Source organism: Camelina sativa, chromosome 12, assembly GCF_000633955.1.
Source record: "Camelina sativa cultivar DH55 chromosome 12, Cs, whole genome shotgun sequence".
Classification (NCBI taxonomy): Eukaryota; Viridiplantae; Streptophyta; class Magnoliopsida; order Brassicales; family Brassicaceae; genus Camelina; species Camelina sativa.
In genome coordinates, this window is record NC_025696.1 from 31,256,500 (window position 1) to 31,267,096 (window position 10,597).

Sequence of the window (10,597 nt, forward strand, 5' to 3'; positions counted from 1 at the left end):
AGATTTTATGGGACCATTCCCTTCCTCTTACAAGAATCAATACATCTTAGTGGCAGTTGATTATGTCTCTAAGTGGGTTGAAGCAATTGCAAGTCCAAAGAATGATTCTGCTGTGGTTCTTAAGCTGTTTAAGACCATTATCTTCCCGCGGTTTTGAGTTCCTAGAATTGTCATTAGTGATGGAGGTAAGCACTTTATCAATAAAGTGTTTGAGAAGCTGCTGAAAAAGTATGGTGTTCAACATAGAGTAGCTAGTCCATATCATCCGCAGACTAGTTGACAAGCTGAGGATTCCAACAAGCAGATTAAGGAGATTCTAGAGAAAACAGTGGGTGTTACAAGGAAAGATTGGGCTATGAAGCTTGATGATGCACTTTGGGCTTATAGAACTGCATATAAGACACCACTTGGCACCACACCTTTTCATCTGCTTTATGGGAAAGCATGTCATCTTCCAGTAGAGTTAGAGCACAAGGCAGCTTGGGCAGTTAAGTTGATGAATTTTGATGCCAAGACAGCTTCAGAGAGAAGGTTAGTGCAGTTGAATGAGTTGGATGAGCTGAGATTTCATGCATTTGAGAATTCCAAGCTGTACAAGGAGAGGACCAAGGCATATCATGATAAGAAGATCATCTCCAGACACTTTGAGCCTAATGACCAGGTTCTCCTTTATAATTCCCGCTTGAATCTATTTTCCTGGAAAGCTGTGTTCCCGCTGGTCTGGACCTTTTACTGTTCAAGAAGTCAGACCATATGGAGCTATTGTGCTGTTGAACTCTAAAGGAGAGAAATTTACTGTTAATGGCCAAAGGGTGAAACACTATTGGGCGAAAGCTGAGATACCAGAAGGACACATTGTGCGTTTGGAAGATGCACCCTCTGCCTAATCCGCTGCCAAGTCAAGCTAATGACTTAAAACAAGCGCTGAGTGGGAGGCAACCCACTGGTAGGAATTAATTCTTTCGAATTTTTGCTTTTAGGATTACTAACATATTAATTTTTGGTTTTGAGTTATCATTGTTTCAGAAAAAGAAAAAAAAAGAACTGATTGAAAAAGTTTCGATTATCATAGATCATAGCAAGGCATCGACCAACACCACCTGGGTGTCGGTCGACACCATTGATGGACCAGAGACGAGAAAACGGGCCATCAGGTTTGATTTTGCTGGGTTTCAGTTTACTGGGCTTTGACCGAAGTTGGGCCGGACCAAATAGAAGCAGTGTCGACCGACACTCATTAATTGGTGTCGATCGACACTGTTGAAAAGGAGATAATCATGACTAAAACCCTCGAGCCGTCTCACTTGTTCTTCTTTCCTCCAAACCAACGAGAAACTTCAAAGCTTCATAACTTTTCTGGTACTGATCCATTTTGAGTGATTCCAAGTGCTAACTCACTCGATTTTCTCTCCTCTACCTGGATCCAGTGTCAATTTCGGGTTTTGGAGTGATGTCACCCAACAAGAAGGCTCGAACCAACGACGGCGAAGCTTCCTCTTCAACTCGCCCACCTCGCCAGTCCAACCGCCCTCCGCCTCCGTCAACTCCGGCGACTGCTGCTCCACCTCCGTGACCTCCGGCGTGAGCCTCCACAACTTTATGTGACCTCTCTCTTCCATCTCCCATCCAATCAAGATTTCCATGGCCAAAGGAGGAAGGTAAACCAGTTCCAACTAAAAGAGAATGGCCAGATAAGCCTCCTATTGAGCTTAGGAAGCCTGAATTCATCAATAGGCTAATAGGTGTTTGGGGAGATTATGAGACAATGCTGTATAATGCTTGGTTAGATGTTGTCATTGAGCCTACAAAGTTTGTTGATCATGCTGTTCTTCGTAGAATGGGAATTTATGATGAAGTATTAGGGTTGCTAGATAAGATGAACATGGGAACCATCTGTACTAAGCAGTATGACCTTTATCCGGATTTGGTGCGGCAATTCATGGCTACTGTTAGGATTACTTACCGAAATGAGCAAGCACCAGATGCATTTGGGGGTGTGCTGCATTTTTTCATTAATGGAGTATCTGATAGTATAACTTCTACTGAGCTTTGTGATTGCTTTGACTGGATCCGTTGGTATCAAAAAGTTGCTTTGCCAAAGCATTATGAGGATCTCTCTCTTTTGTGGTCTTACATAGGACTTGGAGTATATGATTCTAAGAAAATGCTTCACTCAGAGGTTCGCCAGCCCACGCTCAGGTATATTCTAAGAGCTCTTGGTACCACTTTTCAGTGTAAGATGGAGCCTAACAAGATGAGAGCAGCAGAGCTCTACTTTTTGAGTGCTGGTATTGGTAGCTTGATTCCTTCTCTGTCCCTTGATGAGCGTCGTGACACTATGAACCTCAACTATGGGGCTATTTTCGCCTGCCACTTGGTTGATTTGCAGACTAAGTCATTTCTGGGTACTGGCACTAAGACAGAGAGTGTAGGGAGCCTTATCACTGCTATTCTTCAGTTCAGGAGAGTCCCTTTTGATGGTTACAGTGTTGTCACTAAGAGAGTTTTAATTGATGAGAAGTATCTGAAGAGTACACATTGGCTGAAACCTGGTTTATTATGGAGGTTTGTTGATGAAGCAGGGGAGCACTTTATTCGCCTTCCGCGACCTGATCTTACTACCATTGGTAGTGATCATGAGCAGTTACGTTTTCTCCCTTCTGCTGATGACTATGTTGCTTGTCCTCCTTCCCGTCACCATCGCACTCCGCGGGAGTTCTACTGCTACTGCTGCTGCACCTGCTACTAACCCTGCTGGGGGTTTTGAGATTGGTTCTTCTTCTGGGACTGCGGCATTTGAGTTTCCAGAGCCACCACAGGATCCTGCCACTATAGACCAGGGAGCTCATCAGACCTATGTGGTTTCTACTATGCGTGCCATCTAGAATGGCATGGCTCGTTTGTCTCAGTGTTGCTGGATTCGTCCTACTAAGCCTACCAGGCGCATATCACCTTCACCATCTTTCCCTGATACTGATCCCGTCTCTGATGATGATGATGTTTCTGCTGAATTTTAGCTTCTGATCATGGTTTTCTTTATCTTTTTTCTTTTTAGGATTGAGTAATTTTTATTCTTGCTTTGAGTCAGTTTGTGTTTGAAATTTGTTTGAACTTAGGGCATCTCCACTAATGAGTACTCATCAAAGTACTCTCAATAAAAAATTAATATAGAGAAGAGAGAGAATAAAAAAAGAAGAGAATCAATACTCAGAGTCCTTCCGCAAGAATCGTTTCTTTGACTGTTGCAAACACACCACCATTTCTTATTGGTCCATCTTTATTAAAAAAATAAAAATATAACTATACAATTAAAATATTATTATTTTTATGTTTTTGAGTAACCCTTCCCATTTCTACCGCTGGAGATGACCTTATGAACTATCTATCTATTATGTTGCTTTTAACCTGTGTTTGTGTTTGAGTGCTTCTTAACAGAATTAACATCAAAGGATTGATCCAACAACACATGAACACAAGTAACTGCAACTAACAAGGAGTTTCGGCCAAGAATTCACCATTCGCCGAGGGTGTCGATCGACACTGCAATGGTGTCGGTCGACACCGATGGGTAACCCGAGAATCTGTTCAATTTTTCATTACAATTTTTCAACACATTTTTGTTTCTTAACCTTTCTCTTGCTTGATAACACTGGGGACAGTGTTGTTTAAGTCTAGGGGAGGTTAGTACTAACTACTAACTTAGTTTTTGTTTTATTGTGTCAAAACCGTATTTTTGTTTTTATTGAGTCAAATTTTTCAAAAAATTTCTGTTGAATTATGATCTCTAATTTTTCAAAAATTAGTCTTTGGCTAACACTCTAATGATTCTTGACTAAGCTTGACCTCAGAACTGAAGTGTGAAAAGACTATGAGCTGTATCAACAATCCCGAAAGCCCTTATTCAAAGGATATCTGGTTCAACCAATGCTGTCTCAACTTTTATCAGGATTTTAACCGGACTTAATCTCTTACTTTGGGGTTGGAAATCAGTGGACTAGACTTCTTCAGTCCATACAAGACAGTGCAATTTTTCAAAGTATGTTTCCCCTCTCTCTTCCCTTCAGTGCCTTAAAAAAAAAGAGAAAGAATAAAAAAAAGAGGAAATAAAAGATGAAATGATTTTGATCAGTTTAGAGAGGTAGGTAAATTACCTGTGACCTCATTATTCTATTCTTGAGTCAAATGATCACACAAAGCTTGGAAGCAAGGGGTAGGTAAATTACCGATGACCCCGGTATTCGCTTACACCTTTGATCAGAATTTAAAAAAAAAAAAAAAAAAGAAGAACCAAATTGAGAAAAATCAACTCTTTGGAAGTGAGAAAAGGGAGAGGAAAGGAGATGTAAGAAGAATGTCTTGGCCTGAAAAGAGTCCATATGCCACTGTTCGATACACCAAGGTAAAAACTCACTTGTACTTGCTTTAATTTATGTAATGAGATGACAATGGTGAGATTAGAGATTCCAGAGGATTGTGGGATTTGAGTAAGGAATGTTGATGCTTTTCAATTGCTAAAGTATACGAAGTAAGTTCTTGAGAGTCAAGGCGATAAAGAGTGCTAAGATCAGTTACCTGCAGTTGAGTGAATTCTATGTTTTCAAGCCTCTTTCACAGGTGTAAGTTTCTGTTTTGCTTGAGGGCAAGCAAAAGCAAAGTCTGGGGGAGTTGATATATCATGGGTTTTACGGTTTTTAACAATGATATAAGTATGCTTTTTGAGTCTTTTGATTTTTTTCTAGGTTGTTTTTGAGTCTTTACAGGTTATCTAGGAATTTGGCACGAATGGAGCAATGTGTAGCAATTTGGATCATTTTGGAGCATTTAATCGAAGGAAATCAACTTGGAGTCGGATCAGAGTGATGGCATCGATCGACACCACATGGGCATCGATCGACACTCCTGTTTACCCGACGAGAGAACAAGAATTGGAAGATTTACAAATTTGCCTAAAGTCTTCTACAATTGCAACATAAGCCCCTGGACGTGTTTTAGGATGTATATATATATTATTTTTGGGTTTTAGAAACCCTTAAGTTATTTTCTAGAAGTTTTTGAGAGAAAGATTATTGAGAGCTTTTGGGAGAGATAGATCTGAATTCTTTGTAGAGAGAAGATTTCTAAACTCCCTCTTTTACTTTTCAATATCTATTGCATGTTATTCAGAATTATGATTTGTTCTTCATTAAACATGTCTGAGTAATTTACTTGTTAGGTTTAGGGTTTTTTACAGGTTTTTATGATTTATTAGATCTGTAATTTTTAGGGTTCTTAGTCTTTTATGATCTTCATCCTTGGTTGTTCTTCACAATAATTCTTGATTGATCACCTAGAATTGTTATCTTAGGGAAATAAATTGATATGAGAATATAATTGTTTTCCTGATTAAACCATTGATGCGCAAAATTATTTCTTACAAAGAGATTTGAATTAATAATTTTGTGAACTTATCTAAACCTGTTCTTAAAGCTGATTTTTAACTTAGAATTTTACAAAGAGATTGGATTTTCTGGTTTTAAATTTAGATAATAATTGCAGTGAGAACTGATTTATTTTACCAAAATTTTAGAGTTCTAGATCTGATTTTATTGCATGAACCTTAATTATTTTATTGATTTGATATTTCATAATTACCTGAGAAATTCCCTAGGCTTAACTCTTTGATTTTCTGGATTCACAAACACTTTTATTTAAATATTTGCATTGCTATTTCATTAATTAAATTAACTTGTTTAGCGTAATAACAAAACTCTATAATCCATTGGGTTTGATCTTGAGTCTCTGTGGATTCGACCCCTAAGTACTACATTGATCTCTTGTTTGAGAGAGTAGCTCTATGGATTAATTTGAGCTTATGATTACGCGAGCCACGGAAAGGAAACCTTGTTAGGGATAGGACTCAGACGTGTTGAGAACCGTTTGCTCGCGACTCTTGGGGGACTTTAGTTCTCCTAGTACTGCTATATTCTGAGACTTTGTGGCTTGAGAGTATGTGAAAGGACCGACCTTTTTAAAAAAAAAAAATAATAATAATAAATATAATATAATAAATAAACTACAACTAGTGGTCCCATACCCACTAGCCACCTAACCACAATCACAACCAACAGTGGAATAACAATACCAACAAATATCCAATAATAACCAATAAATATAAATTACCAATATTCATGACATCAGCAATATCCAATAACTAATAACAGAAATCATAGAACCAGCAACCTAGCAATGTTCTAATGACCCGACTCTAGCAACCTAGCAATGCCATACAACATAAAACCGAGTCCCTAGAACATCCTCCTCTTCATTGCCTTGATTCCACGATCACACTTTGCGTTTACCTGCACCACAAACACATATTGCAATGCATGAGTATTTTATAAACANGTTTACCTGCACCACAAACACAAATTGCAATGCATGAGTATTTTATAAACACTCAGTAAGGCAATCCTCCCATCTACTGGGCTATACATACAAGCAATAGAGTCATCTCTAACCATCAATAACAATCAACAAATAACAATAAACAAACCAGGACTCTGCATCGACCGACACCAACATGCATCGACCGACACCAAATGNACTCGTCTCTCGGGTTGCCACCCTACAGTGCGCCCCCGGATCGTCATCCGAAGTCGATGTACCAACCATATTCCCAAGCANCTGCGTCGACCGATGCAAGGTTAACTTGCATCGATCGATGCTCCCAATGTATCGATCGACGCATGCTCGACATAACACGAAAACCCTAGAGTTTACGCGCCGTCCTCGCATCTGCATCGACCAACGCACAAAGTGCATCGACCGATGCAACGCTGAGCATCGTTTTCCTACAAAGCTTCTCGCCGGATCTTCGTTCCTACAACCACAAAACTCAATCCCAAGCCACAAGAAAGCTTCCTAACGTCCATAATAACGATCTAACAAGTCTAACAACACACAGCAAGCAAATTAGAGAGTTCTCTAGCTTAGATAAGCCATGGTCCTGCACTTACCTTTGCCAAGACGAATCTGAACCTAAACACAAGAAGAAAACGCTCCTAGGAAGCTCCTACAACGTTCTAAGCCTCAGATCTCACCAAGAAACGTCACAAATCACCCAAAATCTCCAAAACTTCTCAAGAACTTTTTCTCTCTTTCGCTCTCTCTCAAAAACGGCCACAACACCACGAATGAGACAAAAATCGTGTTAAGGGTTTTCCTTCACCCAAAATGCAGCGTTTGACTTAAGTCAAAACGCAGGAACTTGACCTTGCATCGACCGATGCAACTCCCAAACCGGGATTTCGGTTCATGGATGTTACAATTCTCCCCCACCAATCTAGATTTGTCCTCGAATCTCGAACAACCATCAGCCAAGGACTCCCGTGCAACCATCTCCACGGCCCGTACTCCTCCGACCGATCTACAGAAGGTGACCTCTAGGCGATAGACTCACGCTCCAGGCGTTATTTGCTCTCGACTTTTTGGACTTTCCTCTACTCATAGGCCTAAACCTTGAGTTTTTATTGGCTCCTCATCAGTCCTAAGTCTGCATGCCAAATGTTGGCTCCTCATCGGGCCTAAACCCGCATGCCATAATATATGTAAGGGAAAATCCAAAACTCGTCTCTCGGGTTGCCACCCTACAGTGCGCCCCCGGATCGTCATCCGAAGTCGATGTACCAACCATATTCCCAAGCAACAAAGTCTCTGAATATAGTAGTACTAGGAGAACCTAAGTCCTCCAAGAGCCGCGAGCAAACAATTCTGAACACGTCTGAGTCCTATCCCTATCCAGGTTTCCTTCCCGTGGCTCGCGTAAAACATCTCAATGTCCTACCAACCACATATCCCCTCACTGGAATACCTCATGACCACACAAGGATCATATACATGCCACAAGGGCCGCCACTAAGGCCAAACAAAATGTCCTAAAGAGGACCGCCACCAAGGCCAAACAAAATGTCCTAAAGAGGATCGCCACCAAGGCCAAAAAATGTCCTAAAGAGGACCGCCACCAAGGCAAAACAAATGTCCTAAAGAGGATCGCCACCAAGGCCACTCTATCCCGAAGGACCATCACAAAGACCATCTGTCCCGAAAAACCGTCACAAAGACACTCTGGCTAAACAGCCCGCCACAAAGGCCACGCAATTGGCTAAACAGCCCGCCACAAAGGCCACACAATGGCTAAACAGCCCGCCACAAAGGCCACCCACGGCTAAACAGGCCGCCACAAAGGCCACACACGGCTAAACAGCCCCCCCACAAAGGCCACACAATGTCTAAAAAGACCGCCACACCCAGGCACACTGACTCGAAAGTCCGCCACTAAGGCCAGACAAGCCCTCCAAGGCTCTCCACCGCTAAAATGGACAAATTCTAACTCCCGTAAAAATTTCCATATTTAGCACTTTCCATTTTTGGAAACTTTCCACTTTTGGAAACTTTTATTTCAGGAAATTTTCCTCCAAAAATCCCGCCTCACAGGAACTTTGTACCCCGAACACCACCTCATCTTGTTACTGAGTCGCACAACCAACCACCCCAAGCGACCGAGTAAACCAGAGAGATGGACTGGAATACTCCATTCCCGCTCCAGCCACGGATTACAGATGGAACCAGGCTAAACAAGCTCAAGTCGCGGCTTGCTTTTCATACCACTTCTTGAACCTTGCCTTCATCTTCGCCTCAGGCTCCCAAGTCTGCTCCTCAACACCATCACAGTCCCACAGGAGTCTCATCAAAGGAATCTTCTTCCTCCGAAGTTCCTTGATCCTCTTCTCGAGAACCCTCACTGGTCTCGCCTCCAATGTCATGTTAGGCTGAAGATCCTCAGGAATCTTTGCCAACACCTGCTCACCCTCACGAAGACACTTCCGCAACATAGACACATGGAAAACCATATGGAATGCACGCATAACCTCGGGTAACTCCAGTCTATATGCCACTGGTCCAACCCGCTCAATCACTCTGAATGGACACATATACCTCGGACTCAACTTAGTCTCTGACAATGACCTGTTCGGACCCCGCAACATGGCCATCTTGTGGTACACTCTGTCTCCTACCTGAAACTCAAGATCTCTCCTCCTCCTATCAGCATAACTCCTCTGCCTATCCTGAGCCTCCTTCATGTTCAGCTTGAGAACCCGAATCTTCTCTGAGGTCTCCTGAACAAAACTAGCACCAAACATGCTCCTCTCCCCCACCTGAGTCCAGCATAATGGTGTACGACATGGTCTCCCATACAAAGCCTCATAAGGAGCCATCTTAATACTCGCCTGATAACTGTTGTTGTAAGCAAACTCTACCAGGATCAGGTGATCTGCCCAATGGCCACCCCAATCCAACACACACATCCTCAGCAAATCCTCCAGCGTCTGGATCGTCCTCTCAGACTGCCCATCTGTCTGGGGATGATAAGTTGTACTAATATGCACCTTAGTGCCGATCTCTGCTTGAAATGCCTTCCAGAACACCGAAGTGAACTTCGAATCTCTATCAGACACAATGCTCGCTGGCACCCCATGCAATCTGACTATCTCTCTCACATACTTCTTAGCCAAGACCGCTGCTCCATCAGTCTTCTTAATGGCAAGAAAATGTGCTGACTTATTCAACCGGTCCACAATGACCCAAATAGCATCAAAGGTCCGTGACACTGGCAATCCTACCACAAAATCCATGGTGATCATATCCCACTTCCACTCAGGAATGGGTAGACTCTTCAGTAACCCGCCCGGAACCTGATGCTCAGCTTTCACTAGTCGACAAACGTCGTACCTCGCGACCCAATTAGCTACAACCTTCTTCATCCCAACCCAATGATAGTACCTCTTGAGATCATGGTACATCTTAGTCGCTCCTGGATGAATAGAAAATATGCTCGCATGAGCCTCTCTCAAGATCTCTTATCTTAAATCCTCATCCTTGGGCACAAAAATCCGACCGTGCCCAAGAACAAACCATTAGCTGAGACCTGATACTCTGAATCAACATCCTTAGAAGCATTCACCAGTCCCTAATCCTTCTCTTGAGCCAAACGCACCCTGCTCAGAAGATCTGATCTATCAGCCGCTTCCAAACCCAACGGTTCCTGTGAAACAGCACACAACCCCAACGCACTGATCTCTCCTGCCAGAGACTCCATCTCCTGCTCAGGCAAAGCCAACACTAGCGTAGTAGTCAACATCTCCTTAAGGCTTTCAAAGTCCTCCTCACACTCCTATGAACAAACAAAAGAAACATCCTTCCCTATCTACTTAGTCATCGGACGTGCCTTGCTTACAAAACCCTGCACAAATCTCCTATAGTATCATGCCAATCCAAGAAAACTCCTGATCTCTGTGGCATTCTGCGGTCTAGGCCAATCCCTGATAGCCTGAATCTTCTCTGGATCTATAGAAACCCCGTCTGAAGACACAATATGACCCAGAAAGCCCATCTCACGCTGCCAAAAACTGCACTTGCTCAACTTAGCAAACAACTTCTGCTCCCGCAGCTTCTCTATAACTGCCCTCAAATGCACTGCATGCTCCTCAGGACTCTTAGAATAAACCAGGATATCGTCGATGAAAATGATGACAGACACATCCAGAAACTCCTGAAACAC